Raw genomic sequence first — 23121 nt, 5'->3', positions numbered from 1 at the left:
ACCGGGCTACCTCCATCTGAGGGATTCACTACCATCCTAGTTGTGGTCGATCGCTTTTCCAAGGCTGCTCACTTCGTCCCTCTTGTCAAGCTTCCCTCTGCCAGAGAGACTGCCCAGCTGGTTGTCCAGCATGTCTTCCGCCTCCATGGTTTGCCCCTGGATGTCGTCTCTGACCATGGTCCCCAGTTCTCATCCAGGTTCTGGAAGGCTTTTTGTTCCCTCCTTGGCGCTTCCATCAGTCTCTCCTCTGGGTTCCACCCACAGTCTAACAGCCAGACTGAGAGAACCAACCAAGATCTGGAGAGGGTGCTAAGAAGCTTTGTGTCCTCCAATCCTTCCACCTGGAGCAAGTATCTGGTCTGGGCAGAGTACGCGCACAATACCCTTCAGAGCTCCTCCACTGGCCTCTCACCTTTCGAATGTCAATATGGCTTCCAACCGCCACTCTTCCCTGAACAGGAGAGGGAGGTAGGAGTCCCGGCTGCCCAGGGGTTCATCCAACGCAGCCGCCGTACCTGGAGGAGGGTCCGATCCGCCTTGCAGCTCACTTCTTCTCGGCAGACAGTGCAGGCTGACCGACACCGCCGCCCAGCTTCTCGGTTCCGGACCGGACAGAAGGTCTGGCTGTCTACCCGGAATCTTCCGCTCCATGTGGAGTCCCGCAAGTTGGCTCCCCGGTTCATCGGATCTTTTAGGATTTTGGAAAAAGTAAACCCTGTGGCCTACCGGCTCCTCCTTCCTTGGTCGATGAAGATACATCCCACATTCCACGTCTCTCACCTCAAGCCGGTACTTACCAGTCCCTTGGTTCCTGCTTCCAGACCTCCCCCCCCCACCCCGCATAATTGACGGTCAGCAAGCCTACACTGTCCGTCACCTCCTTGATAGTCGCCGGGTTAGGAGGAGCATTCAATACCTGGTCGACTGGGAGGGTTATGGTCCTGAAGAGCATTCCTGGATTCCAGCCCGGGACATTTTGGATCCTGAACTCATCAGGGATATTTGCCGTCGCCACCCTGATCATCCAGGAGGAACGTCAGGAGCCGTTCCTAGGGGAGGGGGTCCTGTGAGGGTGCCGGTTAGTTCCCTCAGTAACCCCTAGATGGCACCTTCACTTGTTTTTTTCCCTTTGCTAATTGTTACTAGTTTCTCCTGTGTTTATTACTTAACTGCCTTTTATCAGGTTTATTGGTTTCACCTGTATTTGCTTGTATTTAAGTTCTGTGGTTTCTTCCCTCTATGCTCAGTCTTGACAAGCCATTTGCCTAGTGGTAGCTTGTCTTGAGCTCCTATGTTTGTAACTGTTTACCTGTGTGATTCTAGTAAAGTACTTTTATTTAAGACTGCATACCTGCTTCTCGCCTCGTCTGTCTGCACTTGGGTCCAGAACCAGCCTCGCCCTGACAATTGGGTTTGGTTTTTGGGGTATGGAGAGATTATTGGGGTTTTTTGGGGTGTGGAGAGATTATTGGGTTTGGTTTTTGGGGTGTGGAGAGAGTATTGGGGTTGGATTTTGGGGTGTAGAGAGAGTATTTGGGGGTTTTTGGGGTGTGGAGAGATTATTGGGGTTGGTTTTTGGGGTGTAGAGAGAGTATTTGGGGGTTTTTGGGGTGTGGAGAGATTATTGGGGTTGGTTTTTGGGGTATGCATAGATTATTGGGGTTTTTAGTGGCGTGGAGAGATTATTGTGGTTGGTTTTTGGGGTGTGGAGAGATTATTGGGGTTTTTTGGGGTGTGGAGCGATTATTGGGGGTTTTTGGGGAGTGGAGAGATTATTGGGGTTGGTTTTTGGGGTGTGGAGAGATTATTGGGGATTTTTGGGGTGTGGAGAGATTATTGGGGTTGGTTTTTGGGGTGTGGAGAGATTATTGGGGGTTTTTGGGGTGTGGAGAGATTATTGGGGTTAGTTTTTGGGGTATGCATAGATTATTGGGGTTTTTAGTGGCGTGGAGAGATTATTGGGGTTGGTTTTTGGGGTGTGGAGCGATTATTGGGGGTTTTTGGGGTGTGGAGAGATTATTGGGGTTGGATTTTGGGGTGTGGAGAGAGTATTGGGGGTTTTTGGGGTGTGGAGAGATTATTGGGGTTGGATTTTGGGGTGTGGAGAGATTATTGTGGGTTTTTGGGGTGTGGAGAGATTATTGGGGTGGTTGTGGAGAAATTATTGACAGAATGACTGACCATTTGGACAAATATGAACTGATCGGTGATAGCCAGCATGGATCTAGTTGAATTTTCTGAGGAAGTAACAACGTGGCAGATAAGGGCGCGTCTATGGATGTTATTTATATGGACATCCCGAAGACATTCAATAAGTTTCCACATAAGAGACCGTTAACAAAAATGAGAGCACATGGAATTGGTGCCAACTTACTGACATGGGTAGTTCAGAGGTAGGAGACAGTGTGTGGGGTTAATGATTATGTACTCAAATGGGCAGGATATGACTTGTGGTATCCCCCAGGGATCTGTACTGGGGCCTCAGCTTTTCACTATATTTATAAATGACATAGATGAATAAATAGTGAGCCCAATATCCAAGTTTTCTGATGACACTAAGTCAGGTGGCACAGTAAGTAGTGTAGATGGGAGCAGAAAGTTGCAAAGGGACACTGAAAGATTAAATGAATGGGCAAAGCTGTGGCAGATGGAGTTCAATGTGGGAAAGTATGAAGTCACCCACTTTGGACCTAAAATAGATAGATAGATAGTTAGAAAATACTCTGGTATTTTCTAAATGGTGAGAAGCTAGGAACTGTGGATGAGCAGAGAGATTTAGATGTCAAAGTAGTGGGAAGTGTAATGTGTACAACATTGAAGGGACTACTTTGTATTGCGGATGTATATCCTTAGTTGCGAGCGTATATAACAGACGCGTATCGATTTGTACAGTCAGTGCCGAAGTTCCAGTTACCCAGTAAAGATCACTTGAAGTTACTCTCAGTCTCTGCTACTTTATTATTTTATGTAGTTGTGTATAGTGGTACAAACACAACAAATTGGCGATGAGAATTATGAACCTACGTCTTCCTATTCTGGCATCGCATTCAGAGGACACCGAAACTTGGAACAAGGGAGCGAGAAGGTAGAGAAAACGGAGCATGCTTGCTAAGCTAGGCAGGGGATACGTAAGTCAAGTGAAAAGTGCACAGGACTTGCATGACGCTAGCTAACTAGTAAAGAAAGAAAAACGGGTTTGGAAAACAAAATGGCGATGATTGGCATGATTGCAGCATTTGATAGCAGCATTGAAGACTGGGCAACTTACATTGAAAGAGTGGAGTTGTACTGTGAGACTAACGGAGTGGAGGTAGAAAAGAAAGCCACTGTTTTGCTGTGTGTTATGGGCGCAAAGACATACGGGCTGCTACGTAGTTTATTAACCCCTGAAAAGCCAGCAAACAAAACATTCAAACAAATAGTGGACACACTCCAAGACCATTTAAGCCCCAAACCACTGCTCATAGCTGCACTGAAACAAGAAAAGAAGTGCTATCGCTGTGGCAAAATGTCACATGACCACAATGACTGTTGGTTTAAAGACAAAGGCCTAGATATTCAGTAAGGCGCTGCAAGCTTTGCACCCAGTTACCGCCTAAAGAGGGCTTCTGCGCCAGTAGAGGAGGTTGCGCTGATATTAAGCTCGGCGGTAATGGCGGCGGTAGCCGGTAGCGCTGCGCCGGCACCGATGACGTCATCGGTGTGCGCAGTGCCCCTTTTCCGCCCCGATGCCGGCCCGACGCCCATATTCAGTTGCCGCCGCCTCCTCCGTGGCGGCCGCTACTAACATCCAGAGACCAGGGCCTTACTGCAGCCTTAGTGGGGCGCATAAAGGTGGAGGTGCGGCCGGCCACTTTTTCGGCGGCCGCCTGCCCGCACCTCTTTCCCCGGCCTCCTCCACCACCCCCCCTGCGGCATTGCTGGCTGCTTTCCGCGAGCCCGGCACTTCTCCGTGGTGCCGGGCTCATTTGCCGGCACAATCCAGCGGCGATCTCCCCGTTGCAGGCACCTCCACCTTAAGAGAAGGAGGAGGCCTGCAGTACCGCAGCCTGCCGCACCGCATCGGGTGGCGCAGTGGCACCTAGAGCGCTGAAATTCAGTTTCAGCGCCCCAAGCGGGGGCGGGCACACCCTGGAATAGCGCCCGGTTCTGACTTGGGGCGCAAAAAGTGAATATCTGACGGTCGCAAATGGCTCCGCGCCCAGCGCTAACTTTTGGGCGCTAGCCAGCTGGCGGGGCCATAGTGAATTTCTAGGCCAAAGATTGCAGACAATGTGGCAAACGAGGGTACATTGAAAGGGTCTGCAAAGCAAAGAAACAGAAAACTGATACAAAGGCACACCAAGTGACTGAAAACAAGAAACCTTTCAAAGATAGATACAAGAAGGTACACTACATGACTGGAGACAGTTCAGATAAAGGAAAAAGTGACACAGACTCAGAGGAAGAGGATAGCAAAATACTGCAGATGTTGGAAATCCGAAATAACAACAGAAAATGCTGGAAAAACTCAGCAGGTCAGGCAACATCCGTGGAGAGAAATTTGAGTTGACGTTTCGGGTTTGACCCTTCTTCAAAACTGGAGAGAAAAGGAACTAGATCGAAGGCAGGGCTGCTGCCCGCACCTCCTTCCCCGGCCTCCTCCACCACCCCCCCCGCGGCCTTTTCTCTCCAGTTTTGAAGAAGGGTCAAACCCGAAACGTCAACTCAAATTTCTCTCCACGGATGTTGCCTGACCTGCTGAGTTTTTCCAGCATTTTCTGTTGTTATTTCAGAGGAAGAGGATCTGGCTTGTCTAAAACTACACAGTGTGAAAGAAACAGGATCACAGAATAATATGGGTTACTCCAGAAGTGGCAGGAGTTAGGCTGAAAATGGAGTTGGACACAGGCTCAGCTTTAACAGTGATCTCTGTACATGACTACAAACAATTGTTTTCACACATACCGCTAAGGCCAACTAAAGTACTGTTAAAGACATACACAGGACAAAGAGTGTGCCCCAAAGGTAAAATAAAAGTGACAGTGACATACAAAGAAAAAAAAATACCGCAATTGAACCTCTATGTAGTGGAAAATGGAGGACCACCATTGCTGGGACGCGAATGGCTCAGGAAAATACAGTTGGATTGGCACACCATCCAAGCACTGTTTGTGTCAGCAAAGGAGGACAGCAACGCCACTCCTGAGAGACTGTCACAAATACTCTCTGACTCTCAGAAACTGTTCAAGAAGGGAATAGGAACACTTAAGGGCATGAAAGCAAAAATTAAGATTGAGGAGAATGCAAATCCAAAGTTCCACAAGGCCAGACCAGTGCCTTATGCAATTCGCCCTTCAGTAGAAGCAGAGCTGGAGAACTTGGAGCAGTTAGGGGTCCTGTCCAAGGCGGATTGGAGTGAATGGGCCACACCTATAGTTCCAGTGATGAAGAAAACCTCCAGCACAAAACCAGGAAAGCCAAGAAAAGTGCGCATCTGTGGAGACTTTAAAGTGACTGTTAACCCAGTCCTCCACACAGTACAGTACCAATTGCCTCGCATTGAGGACATCTTTGCTTCCCTGTCAAGAGGGGAACGCTTCACAAAGATTGACTTGGCCCAGGCCTATCTCCAAATGGAAAGTGATGATGCATCAAAGAAGTACCTGACAATAAATACGCACAAAGGCCTTTACCAGTACAATCGGCTGTGTTAGATCTGTGTGTTAATGGAGACACGGAATGCAGGAGTTGATTTAACAAGTGTTTACTGAACAAAGTCTGGAGGTGAACTAACTACACAAGATGCTACACAGGCTTATATACCCGAGTGGTCACTACTGGTACTACAGTATACAGGGGCTTCAAAAACATAGTTCCTCTTAAAGGTACATACACTACAATTCCTCCCCTTTTAGATAAATAGTACATAACATTTTAAGTAATCATTAAATAACATTTTTACAAGAATAATAATATACACATTTGCTGAAGTTAATCAATTACAAATTAAGTCTCTCTGGAGGCTTCCTGACTCGGTCCGGATAATGTCTCGGTGGTGTAGTAGGTTCTTTTGGCAAGGTCGATTCAGCTTCAATGCCAGTGTCGGGTTCATCTGGTTCCAGTATCACCGGATCGGAGGTAGATACTATGGGTATCTCTGCTTCATCACTAGGCGTATAGAGTTGTGGTGTAGGTTGTTCTTTTTCGGATGACTCTATGATCTGGTCAGCATGGCGCCTTATTATGCTTTCTCCAATGTCCACAGTATACATCAGCGGTCCTAGTCGTGTGCAAATAGTTCCAGGCTGCCATTTCTCGGTACGGTAGTCCCAGGCCAAAACTGGTTGACCTATCTGGAAGGTTCTAGTTGGCCTTTCATTCATGCTTTGAAATTACCGGTTCTCTACGTCCCTTCTGACGTTTGGCTTGACCAAATCCAGCCGGCATCTTAGGCTTCTATTGAAAAACATCATGGCGGGGGTTTGGTTTGTAACCACATGTGTTGCATTCCTGTATGCAAACAAGAAGTTATCTGCCTTATGTTGCAGATTTATGTCTTCATTACCCATGGCCTTTATGGCCTTCTTGACGGTCTGGACAAACCTTTCAGCTAATCCATTGGTGGCGGGATGGTATGGGGCGGACGTGTAGTGCTTAACCCCATTGTTTTTTAAGAACTTCCTGAATTCTTCGGATACAAATTGCGGTCCATTATCAGAACAGATCTGTTCAGGCAGCCCATTCCTGGCGAATATGGTCCTTAATACTGTGATGGTTTTTTCCGTGGTGGTGGAGGATATCTTTATTACCTCCAGCCACTTGGAGTGTGCATCCACCGCGATTAAGAACATTGAGTCCATAAATAGACCAGCAAAGTCGATATGTACCCTTTGCCATGGAGATGAGGGCCACTCCCATGGATGTAGAGGGGCTTGTGTTGGGGCGTTTTGGACCTTCTGGCATCCTAGACAGCTCTTGGTCATTTCTTCGATGTCTCCATCGATACCTGGCCACCACACAAATGTTCTGGCTAGGTTCTTCATTTTCACTCCACCCAGATGCCCCTCGTGAAGCTCCTTTAGCACTCTATCCTTGAGTTTGGGTGGAATCACCACTCTGGATCCACACATCAAGGTTCCTCGGCACACTGACAGCTGTTCTCTTCTTTGCGAGAATGCTGGCAACAGTGGTTCGCCATGTGCTGACCATCCCTTCACCGTTAAATCGTAGACTCGTGAGAGAGTCGGGTCATTTCGCGTTTCCTTTTCAATGGTAGAATTTGTCACCGGTAGACATTCCACTATGGTCGAGTGGAACATCTCCACTGGGTCCACTGTAGGCGCCTCTTCCACCATTGGCAACGGTAGGCGCGATAACCCGTCAGCATTCCCATGCTGTTTTGTTCCTTTGTATTCTATGTCATATTGGTGTGCCCCTAGGAAAAGGGACCACCTCTGTAGCCTTTGCGCTGTCATAATGGGAACGCCCTTTTTAGGGTTGAATAGGGAGACGAGGGGTTGATGGTCAGTCAACAAGGTAAATGTTTGTCCGTGTAGGTAATGGTTGAATTTCTTCACCCCCCACACCAGGCTGAGTGCCTCCCTGTCGATCTGGGCATAGTTACGCTCAGCTGAGTTCAATGAGCGTGACGCAAAAGCTATCGGCCGCTCCGAGCCATCAGGGAATCTATGTGATAATACCGCTCCCACGCCGTAAGGGGATGCATCGCACGCCAGTCTGATTGGCAGTGATGGGTTGTAATGAGCCAACACGTCCTTGGACGTGATCAAGCCTTTGCATTTATGGAAGGCACGTTTACAGTCTTCGCTCCATTTCCAAACCAGTCCCGTTTGTAGCAGTGCGTTAAGAGGGTGCAGAACCGTCGACAAGTTTGGTAAAAATTTATGATAGTAATTTACTAATCCCAGGAACGACCTTAATTGTGAGACATTTTCAGGCGCTGGGGCCTTTACGACCACTTCAATTTTTTCAGGTGACTTATGCAACCCTTCTTCGTTAATGACATGGCCACAATATGATATTTGTTTCTGGAAAAAGTCGCACTTGGGGCGATTTGCTCGTAGGCCCCGTTCTCTCAGCCTCATGAGCACCTGCTCCAAGTTGGCAAGGTGCTCGTTGTCGTTTTCTCCTGTTACAAGGATGTCGTCTAGGTAGCATTGAGTCCCCGGAATCCCTTGCAGGACTTGCTCCATAGCACTTTGCCAGATAGCCGGAGCTGATGCCACTCCGAAAACCAGTCGATTGTGTGTTTATCGTGAGATACTTTTTAGAGGCCTCCTCAACTTCCATCTGTAGATATGCCTGTGCTAAGTCAATTTTGGTGAAACGTTTCCCTCCGGATAGTGAGGCAAAAATATCTTCTATCCTCGGAAGAGGATACTGTACCGTGTGAAGAACCGGGTTTACAGTCACCTTGAAGTCCCCACAGATGCGAATTTTTCTCTGTTCTTCATATTTATCATTATTCAACGTTTTCTTCATGACCGGGACGATGGGTGTTGCCCACTCGCTCCAATCTACCTTGGATAACACGCCTGCTTTTTTCAAATTCTCCAGCTCTGCCTCGACGGCTGGACGAATTGCGTATGGCACCGGCCTTGCCTTAAAAAACTTGGGAATTGCCGCATCTTCCACTTTTATTGAGGCGGCGGCGCCTTTCAGGGTTCCTAGTTCCTGTTGAAACACTTCTTTGGTGTTAGCCAAGATTTCTTTTAATCGTCCAGGTATGACGTCACCATCATTTTTTTCTTACTGGTCACCGTCAGTGCCTGAATGGAGTGCCAGTCTAAACGTATCTTTCTGATCCATTCACGTCCCAACAACGGTGGACCACCATCTTGCAGAACGTATAAATACAACTTCTGTATTTCCTTGCCGTTGTATACAACAGGCACCCTTATTTTCCCTCTGGGGTATACTTTCTGCCCCGTATATGTCTTCAAGACAATGGATGTGTCTTTCAAAGGTATATGCGGAAATAGCCGCTCGTAATCCCGTCGACTCATGACGGTCAGAGCTGATCCTGTATCTAGCTCCATTTTGACTGGGGACCCCGCTATCGTGAGGGCAACCCAAATGGTCTGGTAATCTTCTTTGGCAATTACATTATGTAATTTGAGACAGCTTAGTCTCTTGTTTCCGGAGTCGCTATTGCTCTTCTGGTCTTCGGAGCTACTGTCCGTCATCATTTGTGCCTTTCTGTACTGTTCCTTATTGACCTTTTTACTGTCAGCAGATTTCTTTCCAGATCTGCATACACGTGCAATGTGTCCCATCTTTCCGCATTGCCTGCATGCTTTGTCCTTGAACCAGCAGTCCTTCTGGTCATGGGTGGATCTGCCGCAGTGATAACATCTCTCGAAACCCCGTGTCATTTCATGGGTGCCGAAGTCCTGTGGCTATTGCTGTATCTCTGCAGCTCCTCTTGCTGCTGCTTCGTATGATACAGCCACACTGAAAGCCTTGTCCAGTGTCAAATCTTTCTCAGAAAGTAGTCTTTTCTGTGTTCCTTCGCTTAGGAGACCGCAGACGAATTTGTCTCGTAGAGAATCTGCCAGTCCTGCCCCGAATTGGCAGTGCTTTGACAGCTTTCATAATTCGGTGAGGTAATCAGCGTTACTTTCATTCTTGTGCTGATTCCTCCTGAAGAATTTGAATCGTTCCGCTATCAGCAGCGGTGTTGGGTTTAAGTGCTCCTGTAAGGTATCAACAATCTCCTTCAAATTCTTGTCCATCGGTTTGGCTGGAGTGATCAAGTTTTGTAACAGCCCGTATGTCCTTGCGCCCATCAGATTTAGAAGTACCGATGCCTTTTTATCATCCGCTACTTCATTCGCCTTGCAATATACCTCCGCTCTTTCCACATATGTGGTCCAATCTTCTATATCACTATCGAAAGCAGTAATATTGCCAGTCTTCGGCATCTTGAAAATCTAAAATGGCGCTTCCCGCGCTTTTCCTCCGTCCCCGATGGATCAAAATGGCGCCTCCCACGCTTTTCTTTCTTCCCCGCCGAGTTAAGATGGCGCCTCCCACGCTTTCCCGCCGCTGCCGCTGCTGCCAACGCTGTTCTCCGCGGTTCCCGTTGCGACCTGCAGCTTTTCGCGGTATTTCTATTTTTTTTTATATATCGCTTCAATAGTTTCTCCGTTACTTGGAGAACCGTTCCCGTCGTGGAGCGGACCCTCTGGAACTTTCCCCTCCCTCTGCTCGGTCTGAACGCCGACCTGCTTTGCAGCACCGGCCGCGCCCTGAGTGCTCCACCCTCTCTCTCTCTTTGCTTCTGCTTCCCGACTCGCTGCCCGGCCCCGTTGCAGAGCCACCCGATCGAGCTCTAGCCCGCCGCAGCCCAGGAAGGATCAGAGCACTACCTGCCACCAGCCCGTTTAGCTGGTGAAACCACAGTTTTTTTTTCTTGCTTCTGGCTTCGACCTTCGTCTGAGGAATCGATCCCCTTGAGGTGCTGCCGAATTGCAGGTAAGTTTGTTTCTAACTTGTCGCCACTGTTAGATCCGTGTGTTAATCGAGACACGGAATGCAGGAGTTGGTTTAACAAGTGTTTACTGAACAAAGTCTGGAGGTGAACTAACTACACAAGACGCTACACAGGCTTATATACCCGAGTGGTCACTACTGGTACTACAGTATACAGGGGCTTCAAAAACATAGTTCCTCTTAAAGGTACATACACTACAGGCTGGTATTCGGAATAGCATCAGCTCCTGCAATCTGGCAAAGGGCAATGGACCAAGTCCTGCAGGGGATCCCAGGTACTCAGTGTTATCTTGATGACATCATCATTACTGGCAAGAATGACAACGGCCACCTTTCCAACCTCGAACAGGTGCTCATCAGGTTACGGGAGTATGGGCTCCGAGCGAACCGAGACAAGTGTGAGTTTTTCAAAAAGGAAATCTCATACTGTGGACATGTGATTGACAAGGACGGTTTACACAAGTCTCCAGACAAGATTGAAGCTGTGATTAATGCACCAACACCTGAAAATGTGTCTCAGTTGAGATCATATCTTGGACTGGTGAACTACTATCACAAGTTCTTGCCCAACCTATCCACAGTGTTACATCCACTAAATGCACTGCTACAGACAGGGTCACAATGGAAGTGGAGTGACAGCTGTGAACAAGCTTTTCAAGAGAGTAGAAGACTCATTACTTCAGAAGAGGTGTTAGCTCACTTTGACCCATCCTTACCTATTCGACTGGCATGTGATGCTTCACCCCATGGCATTGGTGCTGTGTTGTCACATAAGTTCCCAGACGGCTCAGAGAGACCAATAGCCTTTGCTTCAAGATCATTGACTGCAGCTGAATGCAATTATGCACAGATTGACCGAGAAGCCCTCAGCCTTGTGTGGGAAGTCAAGAAATTCAACCACTACTTGTATGGTCAAGAGTTTACACTGTTAACTGAGCACCAGCCTCTCGTTTCAATCTTCAACCCAAGGAAGGGCGTTCCAGTGATGACGGCACAACGGCTGCAGCGATGGTCACTCTTCCTAGGGGCTCACCTGTATGACATTGAATACAAGGGGACCAAGCAACATGGCAACGCCGATGGTTTGTCACGTTTACCACTGCCGACCTCAGAGGAAACTACAACAGTTGACTCAGCAGAGGTATTTCACACAACAATAGTTGAGCAGCTACCAGTGACAAACTCCCTCATTGAAAGAGAAACACGCAATGACCCTACATTGTCAAAAGTTTATGACATCACTGTGAAGGGATGGCCAGCGCATGGTGACTCATTGTTTCCAGCATTCTCAGCTAGGAGGGAGCAGTTATCAGTGTGTCGAGGAACACTGATGTGCGGCTCACGAGTTGTGATTCCTCCCAAGCTTCGTAACCGAGTGCTAGATGAACTGCATGAAGGCCACTTAGGTACGGTAAAGATGAAAAGCCTTGCCCATGGTTACGTGTGGTGGCCGGGAATTGACAAACAGATCGAGGACCTGACAAAGAGCTGCTCAGGATGTCAAAAGGTCCAGAACGCACCAACACAAGCCCCTCTCCATCCATGGGAATGGCCCTCATCACCATGGCAACGTGTGCACACAGACTTTGCTGGACCGTTCATGGACTCCATGTTCTTGATTGCAGTCGATGCACATTCCAAATGGCCCGAGGTCATTAAAATGAAATTAACCACATCTGAAAAGACCATTTCAGTTCTGAGGACCATGTTCGCTAGAAATGGACTACCAGAACAAATCTGCACAGACAATGGACGACAATTTGTCTCTGACGAATTCCAAAGGTTCACAAGGAAAAATGGAATCAAGCACTACACATCTGCCCCGTACCATCCAGCTACAAATGGCTTGGCAGAAAGATTCATACAGACTTTCAAGAAGGCCATCAAAGCAATGTACAGCGAGAATCTACCACTGCAACACAAGATAGACAAATTCCTCTTTGCTTATCGGAACGCAGTACACGCAGCCACTAATCAGACTCCAGCGATGATGTTTCTGAACAGGAACCTGAAATCTCGCATGGACCTTCTTAAACCGAATGTATGTCGTGATGTAGAGAACAAACAGTTCAAACATTTGAATGCTAAGCCAACAAGAAGCTTCAGTGTGCGACAGTCAGTTCTTGCTCGTGATTTCCAGACGGAAAAGTGGCAACCAGGGACAATATCCACAAGAGAGGGACCACTGATGTATACAGTGGATGTGGGAGAGAATGTTTTGAGACGTCATGTGGACCAAATTCTGGATGTTCAGGTGGAAAACACCCCTATACCTCGCCCAGACTCACCAAACATGGAAACAGACACTCCTGATTCATTAGCATCAGCACCAGCCTCATCCTCAGCTGAGAGCTCTACCTGTGCTGATAGCTCACCTGATGCAACTGTACCTGTACAGTCTCATTCCCCAAAGCAAAAGAGTCTGGAGAGACGTTACCCAGAGAGGCAGAGGAGGCCTCCCCAGAGATTTGACTTGTAAAAGAGCTGTTGACAAAATAAAATGTTATGTTGGAATTTGAATTTTGTTACTGTAAAGACAGGCTCTGTATGTTAATTATAGAAATTTTGCATTAATATACTATTAAACTAAAGGGGGAGGAAGTGTAATGTATACAACATTGAAGGGCCTACTTTGTATTGCGGATGTATATCCTTAGTTGCGAGCGTACATAACAGACGCGTATCGATTTGTACAGTCAGTGCCGAAGTTCCAGTTACCCAGTAAAGATCACTTGAAGTTACTCTCAGTCTCTGCTACTTTATTATTTTATGTAGTTGTGGATAGCGGTACAAACACAACAGGCAGGTACAGAAAATATTTTTAAAATGCAAATGAAGTGTTGGCCCTTATCTCAAGAGGGCTGGAATACAAAGGCTGGAAGTTGTATTGCAGCTGTCCAGAGCTCAGTTAGACGCCATCTGAGGTACTGCATTCAGTTCTGGGCACCACACCTCAGGAATGTCATATTGGCCTTAGATTCACCAGAATGATACTAGGCTAAAAGGATTAAAATTATGAGGACAGGTTGCATAGATTGGGCTTGTATTCCCTTAAGTATATTTGCCTGGATTTTGCAGTCGGTATGACGGTGTTCTCTCAGAGTACGCCGTCATATCTCCTTTGAAATCCACCACAAGTTTGTGATTTCCGCATGCGCTTGTGCATGTGCGAAATCCGGAACTTGCGGCCTGTCGACGTACGCGCTGACAGGTCATCCGCACGGCCCACGAAAATGTAATTGCTAGTGCAGAGTTGGGCTACGCCTGGCCAGCAATTGCATATGGAAATGTTACGGTTGATGTAAACAGGTTCTGGGCCTGTTTGCCTCAGCGTAAGGGGCTACCTCAGGCATGGTTCAAACATTTTCATATCAGAAATTATACACATACACTGTATCAAATGAGTTTCTGCAAATATTGGCCCAGATTAGCGTTTTAATGATGATGAAAATTATTATCAAAAAATTTAATTTTTAGTGAGATTGGTGGAATGAAGCTCATTACGAATTAAATTCCAATCCTGTAAAATGTAATTAAATCTGATTTTGGGATTCCATTAAATCTCATTACGGATTCTCTTTGGAAATGACTGAAATCGAATTCTATTTTTGATTGGAGGACCAGGCCCACTTGATCCCGGGTATGTTTCGGCACCCCCTGCATCCCTGGGATCCGTGGGCCATTACACCGTCCTCCGCCTTGCAGCCTCAGGCCGCAAGTTATCGCAGCCTCATTGCCATCAGGTAGATGCTTATTCCCTTCGTGGGTCGGAGGCATACTCCGGCGGTAAGCCTCCAACTGCAGTTTTTGGCCCAATAGATTAAGGGGTAATCTAATTGAGGTGTTTAAGATAATTAAAGGATGATTTAGCCCCTCGAGCTTGTTCCACCATTCAATGAGATCATGGCTGATCTGCGACTTAACTCCGTATACCCACCTTTGGCCCATATCCCTTAATACCTTTGGTTAACAAAAATCTATCAATCTCAGATTTAAAATTAACAATTGATCTAGCATCAATTGCCATTTGCGGAAGAGAGTTCCAAACTTCTACCACCCTTTGTGCGTAGAAGTGTTTCCGAATTTCAATCCTGAAAGGTTTGGCTCTAATTTTTAGGCTATGCCCCCTAGTTCTAGACTCCCCAACCAGTGGAAATAGTTTTTCTCTATCTACCTTATCTGTTCCCCTTAATATCTTGAAAAATTTGATCAAATCACCCCTTAACCTTCTAAATTCTAGGAATACGACCCTAGTTTGTGTAATTTCTCCTCGTAACTTAACCCTTGAAGTCCGGATATAATTCTGGTAAACCTACGCCGCACTCCCTCCAAGGTCAATATATCCTTCCTAAGGTGTGGTGCCCAGAACTGCTCACAGTAGTCCAGGTGTGGTCGAACCAGGGTTTTGTATAACTGCAACATAACTTCTATCCCCTTGCATTCTAGTCTTCTATTTTTTTTACGAGCTCCTCCCCAACTGGTATTTTAATGTTGTATTTAATGTATTTAATGTATTTAATATTGTATTTTAATATATCGTACTGTTAGTTTTTAGTATTCTACTGTTTAGTATTTAGCACTCTAGTTTTAGTATTAGTAATTTAGTTTAAAAAAAAATATTCTACTGTTTAACCAACCTGTATAGCCGCTGTTTTACGAGCTCCTCGCCAACTGGTATTTTAATGTTGTATTTAATGTATTTAATGTTGTATTTTAATATATCGTACTGTTAGTTTTTTAGTATTCTACTGTTTAGTATTTAGCATTCTAGTTTTAGTATTAGTAGTTTAGTTGTTTTTTAAAAAATATTCTACTGTTTAACCGACCTGTATGGCTCATGAGGGTAGCCGCTGTTTTACGAGCTCGTCCACAACTTTCCACTTTATTTATTATTTTATTGTTATTATTAAACAATTTTGTAAGTACTGTTTCTTCGCTTATCCGCTACGACCGTCAATCACGTCCAGAGATATAGGACCTACCCCCGATTTTTCGAACTGGGATTCTGCTGCTACGACCATCTACCCTCCCACCTGCTTACCTGACTTCATTCCTGTGATCAGGAAGCAACGACGGTGCAAGCGGGGCAGACGAGCAGGTGCATTAGTGAAGCTGAGGCGACGTGAGCACCACCTCCCCCTTCCGAGTATTCTCCTGGCGAATGTGCAGTCACTGGACAATAAGCTGGACGAATTCAGGGGGAGGCTCACCTTCCAGCGAGACATTAAGAACTGCAATGTCTTGATTTTCATTGAGACTTGGCTTGATCCATCGATACCGGCTTCGGCCATTCAAGCAGAGGGATTCAACATTCACCGGCTAGACCAAACAAAGGACTCGGGGAAGAATAGGGGGGGTGGAGTATGCTTTATGATCAACAATTCTTGGTGTTCCGACGTGGAACTACTTACATCTTCTTGTTCACCCGATCTTGAACACCTGATGATCAAATGCCGACCCTTCTACCTCCCGAGAGAGTTCTCATCCGTGATCATTACAGTGGTGTATATTCCACCACAGGCCAATGCAAATAGGGCACTAAACGAGCTGTATGGGACCATTAGCAGGCTTGAAACTTCCCATCCAGAGGCTGCATTCATCGTGGCTGGCGATTTCAACAAAGCCAATCTGAAGAAAGTACTGCCTAAATACCATCAGCATATCACCTGCCCAACGCGAGCCAAGAACACACCAGATCATGTTTACACTCCGTTCCTGCCCTCCCTTCGGCATATCAGATCACGACTCCATCCTGCTGTTACCCACCTATAGGCAGAAACTGAAACAGGAAAAGCCTGTGATGAGATCTCTACAACGGTGGTCGGATCAATCAGACGGTATGTTACAAGACTGTTTTGATTCCACTGACTGGGATATGATCCGGAATGCCTCGGACAATGTCATCAACACATATGCAGATTCAGTCATTAGTTTCATAAACAAGTGCATAGATGACGTTGTTCCGAGGATTGTTGTACGAACATTTCCCAACCAGAAACCATGGGTAAATGGCGATATCCGTGCTATGCTAAAAGCACGGTCCATCGCATTCAACTCTGGGGACATAGATGAGTACAAGAAATCAAAGTGCGAGCTAAGAAAAACCATCAAAAATGCAAAAAAACAATACACGGATAAAGTGGAGTCACACTATCATAGCTCAGATTCGCGAAGGATGTGGAGTGGACTACAATCTATTACGGACTACAAAGGGAAACCCAGCTGTGTCATGCCCAGCAATGCCTCTCTCCCGGACGAGCTTAACACTTTTTACGCCCGGTTTGAGGCCAACAACAACTGGCCTGTTACAAGGGCGCCCGCGGCTCAGGACAACCGAGTCTTCTCAATCTCCGTGGCTGACGTGAGCAAGACTTTTAAGAGAGTGAACACCCACAAAGCACCCGGTTCAGATGGACTCCCTGGGCGTGTCTTTAGAGCATACGCTGACCAGCTGGCAGCCGTGTTTACGGATATATTCAACCGTTCACTGTACCAGTCTGTAGTCACCACCTGCTTCAAGATGACATCGGTTATTCCAGTCCCCCAAAAAATAAAAGTAACCTGTTTAAACAACTACCGCCCCATAGCACTCACTTCTGTCATCATGAAGTGCTTTGAGAGGCTGGTCAAAACCCACATCAACTCCTTACTAACTGACACACTGGACCCACTCCAATTTGCTTACCGCCCAAAAAGATCTAGGGATGATGCCATCGCCACTGTACTGCGCACTGCCTTATCACACCTGGATAAGAGGAACACCTGTGTGAGAATGTTGTTCATTGATTATAGTTCAGCATTCAATACCATTATCTCCTCCAAGCTTGTCAACAAGCTCAGCGAGCTAGGACTTAACACCTCCCTATGCAACTGGATCCTGGACTTCCTGACAGGCAGACCCCAGGTGGTGAAAATAGGCAGTAACACCTCCTCAACACTGATCCTGAACACGGGAGCTCCCCAGTGTTGAGTGCTCAGCCCCCTTCTGTACTCCCTGTTTACTCACGATTGCGTGGCCACGCACAACTCCAACTCCATCATCAAGTTTGCTGATGACACTACCATTGTAGGCCTGATGACAGATGGTGACGAGACAGGCTACAGGGAGGAGGTAAGAGCTCTAGCAGAATGGTGCAAGTACAACAACCTCTCCCTCAACATCAGCAAAACAAAGGAGATGATCGTGGACTACAGGAAGTGGCAGGGGGAGGGACACACCCCAATCTACATCAAAGGGGCTGAGGTGGAGAGGGTCAGCAGCTTCAAATTCCTGGGTGTATTCATTACGGAGGACTTAACGTGGTCACATCACATCGACGTCGTAACGAAGAAGGCATGCCAACGCCTGTTCTTCCTCAGGAGACCGAAGAAATTTGGAATGGCCCCCCTGATTCTCACCAACTTCTACCGGTGCACCATCGAGAGTATCCTGTCCGGCTGCATCACTACCTGGTATGACAACCGCACCGCCACAGACCGCAAGGCTCTACAGATGGCGGTGAAAGCTGCACAACATACTATAGGAATTAAACTACCCACTGTCCAGGATATCTACCCCGAGAGGTGCCGGGGGCCCTGAGAATAATTAAAGACGCGAGCCACCCCAGCCACAACCTCTTCGCCCTGCTCCCATCCGGTAAGAGATACCGAAGCATACGGCCTCGTACCAGCAGGTTTCGAAACAGCTTCTACCCCCAGGCCATAAGACTCATGAATGTATAATTTATTATTATTTATTACTGTTGTTTTATTTATTATTACTGTATTTCTATTAGTATTTTATCATTGTTATGCCATATTTATTCCAATGTTGGGAGGACTCGTAAAAATCAACATTTCATTGTGCAGTACACACGTCTGCTGCATATATGACAAATAAAATTGAATTGAATTCTAGATATAAAGGCCAGCATTCCATTAGCCTTTTTGATTATTTTCTGTACCTGTCCATGGCATTTTAATGATCTATGTACCTGGATCCCCAAATCTCTTTGGACCTCTGCTGTTTTTAGCTTTTCACCATTTAGAAAGTACTCTGTTCTATCCTTTTTAGGTCCAAAGTAGATGACCTCACATTTGCTTACATTGAAATCCATTTGCCACAGTTTTGCCCATTCATTTAATCTATCAATATCCCTTTGTAATTTTATGCTTCCATCTACACTGCCTACAATGCAGCCTGTGTTTGTGTCATCAGCAGATTTGGATATGTGGTTTTCTATCCCATTATTTAAGTCGTTAATAAATATTGTGAATAGTTGAGGCACCAACACAGATCCCTGCGGGACGCCACTTGTCACATCCTGCCAATTTGAGTGCCTACCCATTATCCCTACTGCCTGTCCCTTGTTGCTCAGCCAATTTCCTAACCAGGTCAATAATTTACCTTCAATTCCGTGGGCATCTACCTTAGTTAACAGTCTCTTATGTGGGACTTTATCAAATGCCTTCTGGAAGTCCATATAAATAACATCCATAGACATTTTTCTGTCCACTACTTTAGTCGCCTCCTCAAAAAATTCAATCAGGTTTGGCAGGCATGACCTACCTTTCACAAATCCATGCTGGCTCTCTCTGATCAGCTAAAAAAATTTCAAAGTGTTCAGTCACCCTATCCTTAATTATAGACTCTAGTAATTTCCCGACAACAGATGTTAGGCTAACTGGTCTATAATTCCCTGGTTTCCCTCTCTTGCCATCCTTAAATAGTAGAGTGACATGTGCAATTTTCCAATCTAAAGGAATAGTTGCTGAAACAAGAGAACTTTGGAAGATTATTGTTAGGGCATCTGCAATATGCTCACCTACTTTCTTTTAAACCCTGGGGTGGAAACCATCTGGTTCTGGGATTTATCACTCTTCAGAGCCATTATTTTCTTCATTACTGTTATTTTACTTACGTTAATTTTATTGAGTCCCTGGCCCCGATTCAATATTAATTTGTGTGTGTGCTGATGGGACTTGGCCACCACTTCCATGCTGGAAAGTTGGTGCCGGACTCCTCCATGATCCTTGACATTGCACGCAGGCTTTCTGGCAGGCTTCTCCATGCACCAAGCATTTCAGTGTGCATACCCATCAGCCTTCTTCTGTAGCCTGCCTCATCGAAGTCCTCATCTGAGTCCTCTGCAGCAGAACTCGTGTGCGGCCCCCTGCCCTGGCTGCAGCCCACTCATGCCCAGTGTCTCACCACGTGCAGATCTCGCCTCTATGCTAACCTCTAAGTTACGCACATTGTCAGTATCTGAGCTGGTGGCTGCTAGTGTGAAATCGAGTGATGGTGTTTCTTCATCATCAGTGTCTTGCTGTTCTTCCACCTGTTACTCTTCTACCACTGCCTTGCCAAGTTACAGTTCTTGAGTATCTGAAAGGAGAAATGCCACGGATAAGTTTGTGGTGAGGGGAAGCAGGGGAGGGGGAGGGCGAGGGAGGAGCAAGAGGTGCATGCTTACACCATCTGCAGCTTATAAATCAGAAGAGATTGTGGGATGAGGGGGAACTTGGATGTGAGAAGGAGTATTACGTATGAGGATACCGTCATCTTCTATGGTACAGCCCCATCGCTGGCCATGGCCTCAGCAATGGCCGCTCCAATGATGGCAAGCACCATCTCCTCCATGGGGGTAAGGACCTGCAGGTGCACTTGTTCCCTGCCGGTTAGCTGCCTTTGGTTGTGTGCCACCTTGTCCTGCAAGAGAGAGGGAAGTGTGTCAGTGAATGTCGTGCAATCTGTTCGGGTGATGTGGCTATCATGGTTGAATAGCTGGCAGTATGTGCAAGCAGTGAGATGTGGTTGTGAAGTTTGCAGCAGTGCTAAGTGCATGAGGATGAGGTGCAGTTATGAATATTAGGGGGGAAGATTTTGTGTGGTTTGCGCCATACATTCGTGACACAAGATGGCGCTAAAACGGTGTTGACAGCTGTAACAACAGCTGATGCTGGTTCCAGCACCACATGCCATATCAGTCTTACCGGTAGTGCTGCTGGTAAACTTGCTCGGGACCTCGCCATCATGGAGATCATGACGTCAGCAAGTGTGCAATGCTCACTGAACACCCAATCTCCCAACTTCCTTATAGCCAATGGACTTACTGGCTGGAGTTAACAACGACAGTTTGAGGTGGCGTGCAGCATCAGGAAGCCGGCTCCAGTGATGTTACTTAAGGGGATCATCATCAATCACTTGCACCTGACAGGTTTGTGAAGTTTGAGTGGCTGTGTGTTAGTTCCTGCACTGCAACAGTTTTCTTTAGTAATTTCCAGGTTCTTTGGTATCATAATTATTTCTGGAAAGATTCAAGCTACAGCACTTGCTAAGATTAATGGGGACTGTACTGGCAGTTGACCTGGCTCTCCAGGATCTACGGTGGAGGGAGCGGAGCAGTGAGAAAGATGGGAACATGTGTGCAGAGGGAGGAGGAGGGCCATCAGGACTCTCAACAGGAGGCCTTACCCTCCGAGGGTTTTCCGAGAGCACTTTACCTTCAATTAAGTGATGAGCAGTTTATTAGAAGGCTCTGCTTCACCAAGAAGTTGGTCACAGAACTCTGCAACCTCCTGCAACCAGACCTCCAGCCTCAGACCAGGGCGACCACGGCTCTCCCAGTGGCAGTCAAGGTCATCGTCGCCCTCAATTTCTTCACCAGCAGAACTTTCCAGTCTGCAGCAGGAGACATAGCTAACATACATAGAAACATAGAAGATAGGAGCAGGAGTAGGCCATTCGGCCCTTCGAGCCTGCTCCGCCATTCAACGAGATCATGGCTGATCACCCAAACCCTAGCACCTGGTCCCTACACCGACAGCCATCCCACCCAAGCCCTATCCCTGTAACCCCGTAACCCCACGTATTTAATCCCCCCTAACACTAAGGGTCAATTTTTATCATGGCCAATCAACCTAACCCACACATCTTTGGACTGTGGGAGGAAACCGGAGCACCCGGAGGAAACCCACGCAAACACGGGGAGAATGTGCAAACTCCACACAGACAGTCACCCGAGGCCGGATTTGAACCCGGGTCCCTGGTGCTGTGAGGCAACAGTGCTAACCACTATGCCATCTCACAGTTCATCGTCCATCGCTGCATCCGGGAGGTCACTGAGGTTCTCTACAGTAATTTCCATGCGGGACACTTCAGATGGACTTGCAGGACGCCCTCGACCAGCTCTGGACCTAGAAGGCCCGGCTGCGGACTGCACCACCTCAGCGTGGGCGGCAGCAGTCTGGGCTGGCTGGATGACAGGCAGTGACAAGAGCAATGGCAGAGTGGCAGTGGTGGGAGCAGGAATGCTCTCATCCTGCGAGAGGACAGCAGGTTCCTGCTCCACAGACCCGCTGCCACTTCCCTGGGGTGGCACCTCAGCATCCCTAGCAACCTGTTGGAGCTCAGGTTGCTGGCCTGCTGCGACACCGTGAAAGCCCCAGTCGACAGTGATGGCAGCAGTCTGAGCTTGGGTGGCATCACACTGAGACTGCATGAGAGAAGCCAGAGGTTGGATGCCACCAAGCAGAGACTGCATGAGAGCAGTCTGAGCTTCCGTTGCAGCACTAAGATATTGGGTCGCTTCCACCTGTGCTGCAATGGAAGCTGCAACATTGCCCATCATGCATGCCATCATGTCTGGGTCGCCACGGTCTCTCTGGGAGAGTACCATCATTTGCAGACTGGAAATGATGGGCTCCATGCTCTGTGCAGAGCCTTGTGCAATGTTGGAGGTGGACTCCTCCATGCCCCTTGCCATTGCTGAGAGGCTCTCAGGCACCCTTGGCATTGCACCTATCATCTCCGTGTGCATTCCCATCACCCTTCTTCTAAAGGTCTCCCCATTGAGGTCCTCATCTGAATCCTGTGCAGCAGAACCCAAGCGTGAACTTGCCCTCCGGGGAGCTGGCCCCTGAGCTACCCTTTCCCCCTGGCCTTGCTGCAGTCCATTCGTCCCCGGTGCCTCACCCTGTGTAGATCCCACTACTATACTAGCCTCTAAAGAACACGTAGTGCCAGTATCTGAGCTGGTGTCTGCGGGTGAGAGATGCAATGACACAGTGGCAATCATGACTTACAATTAGACTGCCCCCAATATTGGTCCAGCTTTTCAGTGTAACGCCAATGAGCTTGGGTTTTTAGACTAGATTTATGACTGCAATCATTTTAATGAGGAGTGAGCATGAATTTTGCATGCAGTCTAGACGATTTTCACCTGGCGCTAATTAACCATTTTTAGTCTAAGCGCTGCCCAATCTTTGGCTATAACGAAGTTCTAGCCCTAGGTATGTGTCCTAATATTGTTGGTACATGAGTGATGGGGGTGTGGTGCATTGGGCAGTGTCTAAGGCTAGTGGTGCTGTTGATGGGATATGGCATTTGAAGCTGAATTCACTGACCGTGACCACTCGTGTGAGGTCATTGAATTTTTTGCGGCACTGCATCCAGATCTTCGCGGCTTGACTCCTGGCATTGACCGCCACGGCTATCTTCTCCCACTGCCTTTTGAGTGTTTGTCTGGAGGGCCTCCTGTGGATACAGCACTTTCTCCTCCTTTCCACCTCCTCCACCAAGGTCTCCAGTGCAGCGTTCGAGAACCTTGGAACATGCTCTCTCCCATGTTGTGTCAGGCTTCTTCG

This window comes from Somniosus microcephalus, chromosome 3 (assembly GCF_052327205.1).
Source record: "Somniosus microcephalus isolate GS21.2 chromosome 3, FLI_Smic_1.0, whole genome shotgun sequence".
Taxonomy (NCBI): Eukaryota; Metazoa; Chordata; class Chondrichthyes; order Squaliformes; family Somniosidae; genus Somniosus; species Somniosus microcephalus.
This window is presented reverse-complemented; position numbering follows the sequence as displayed.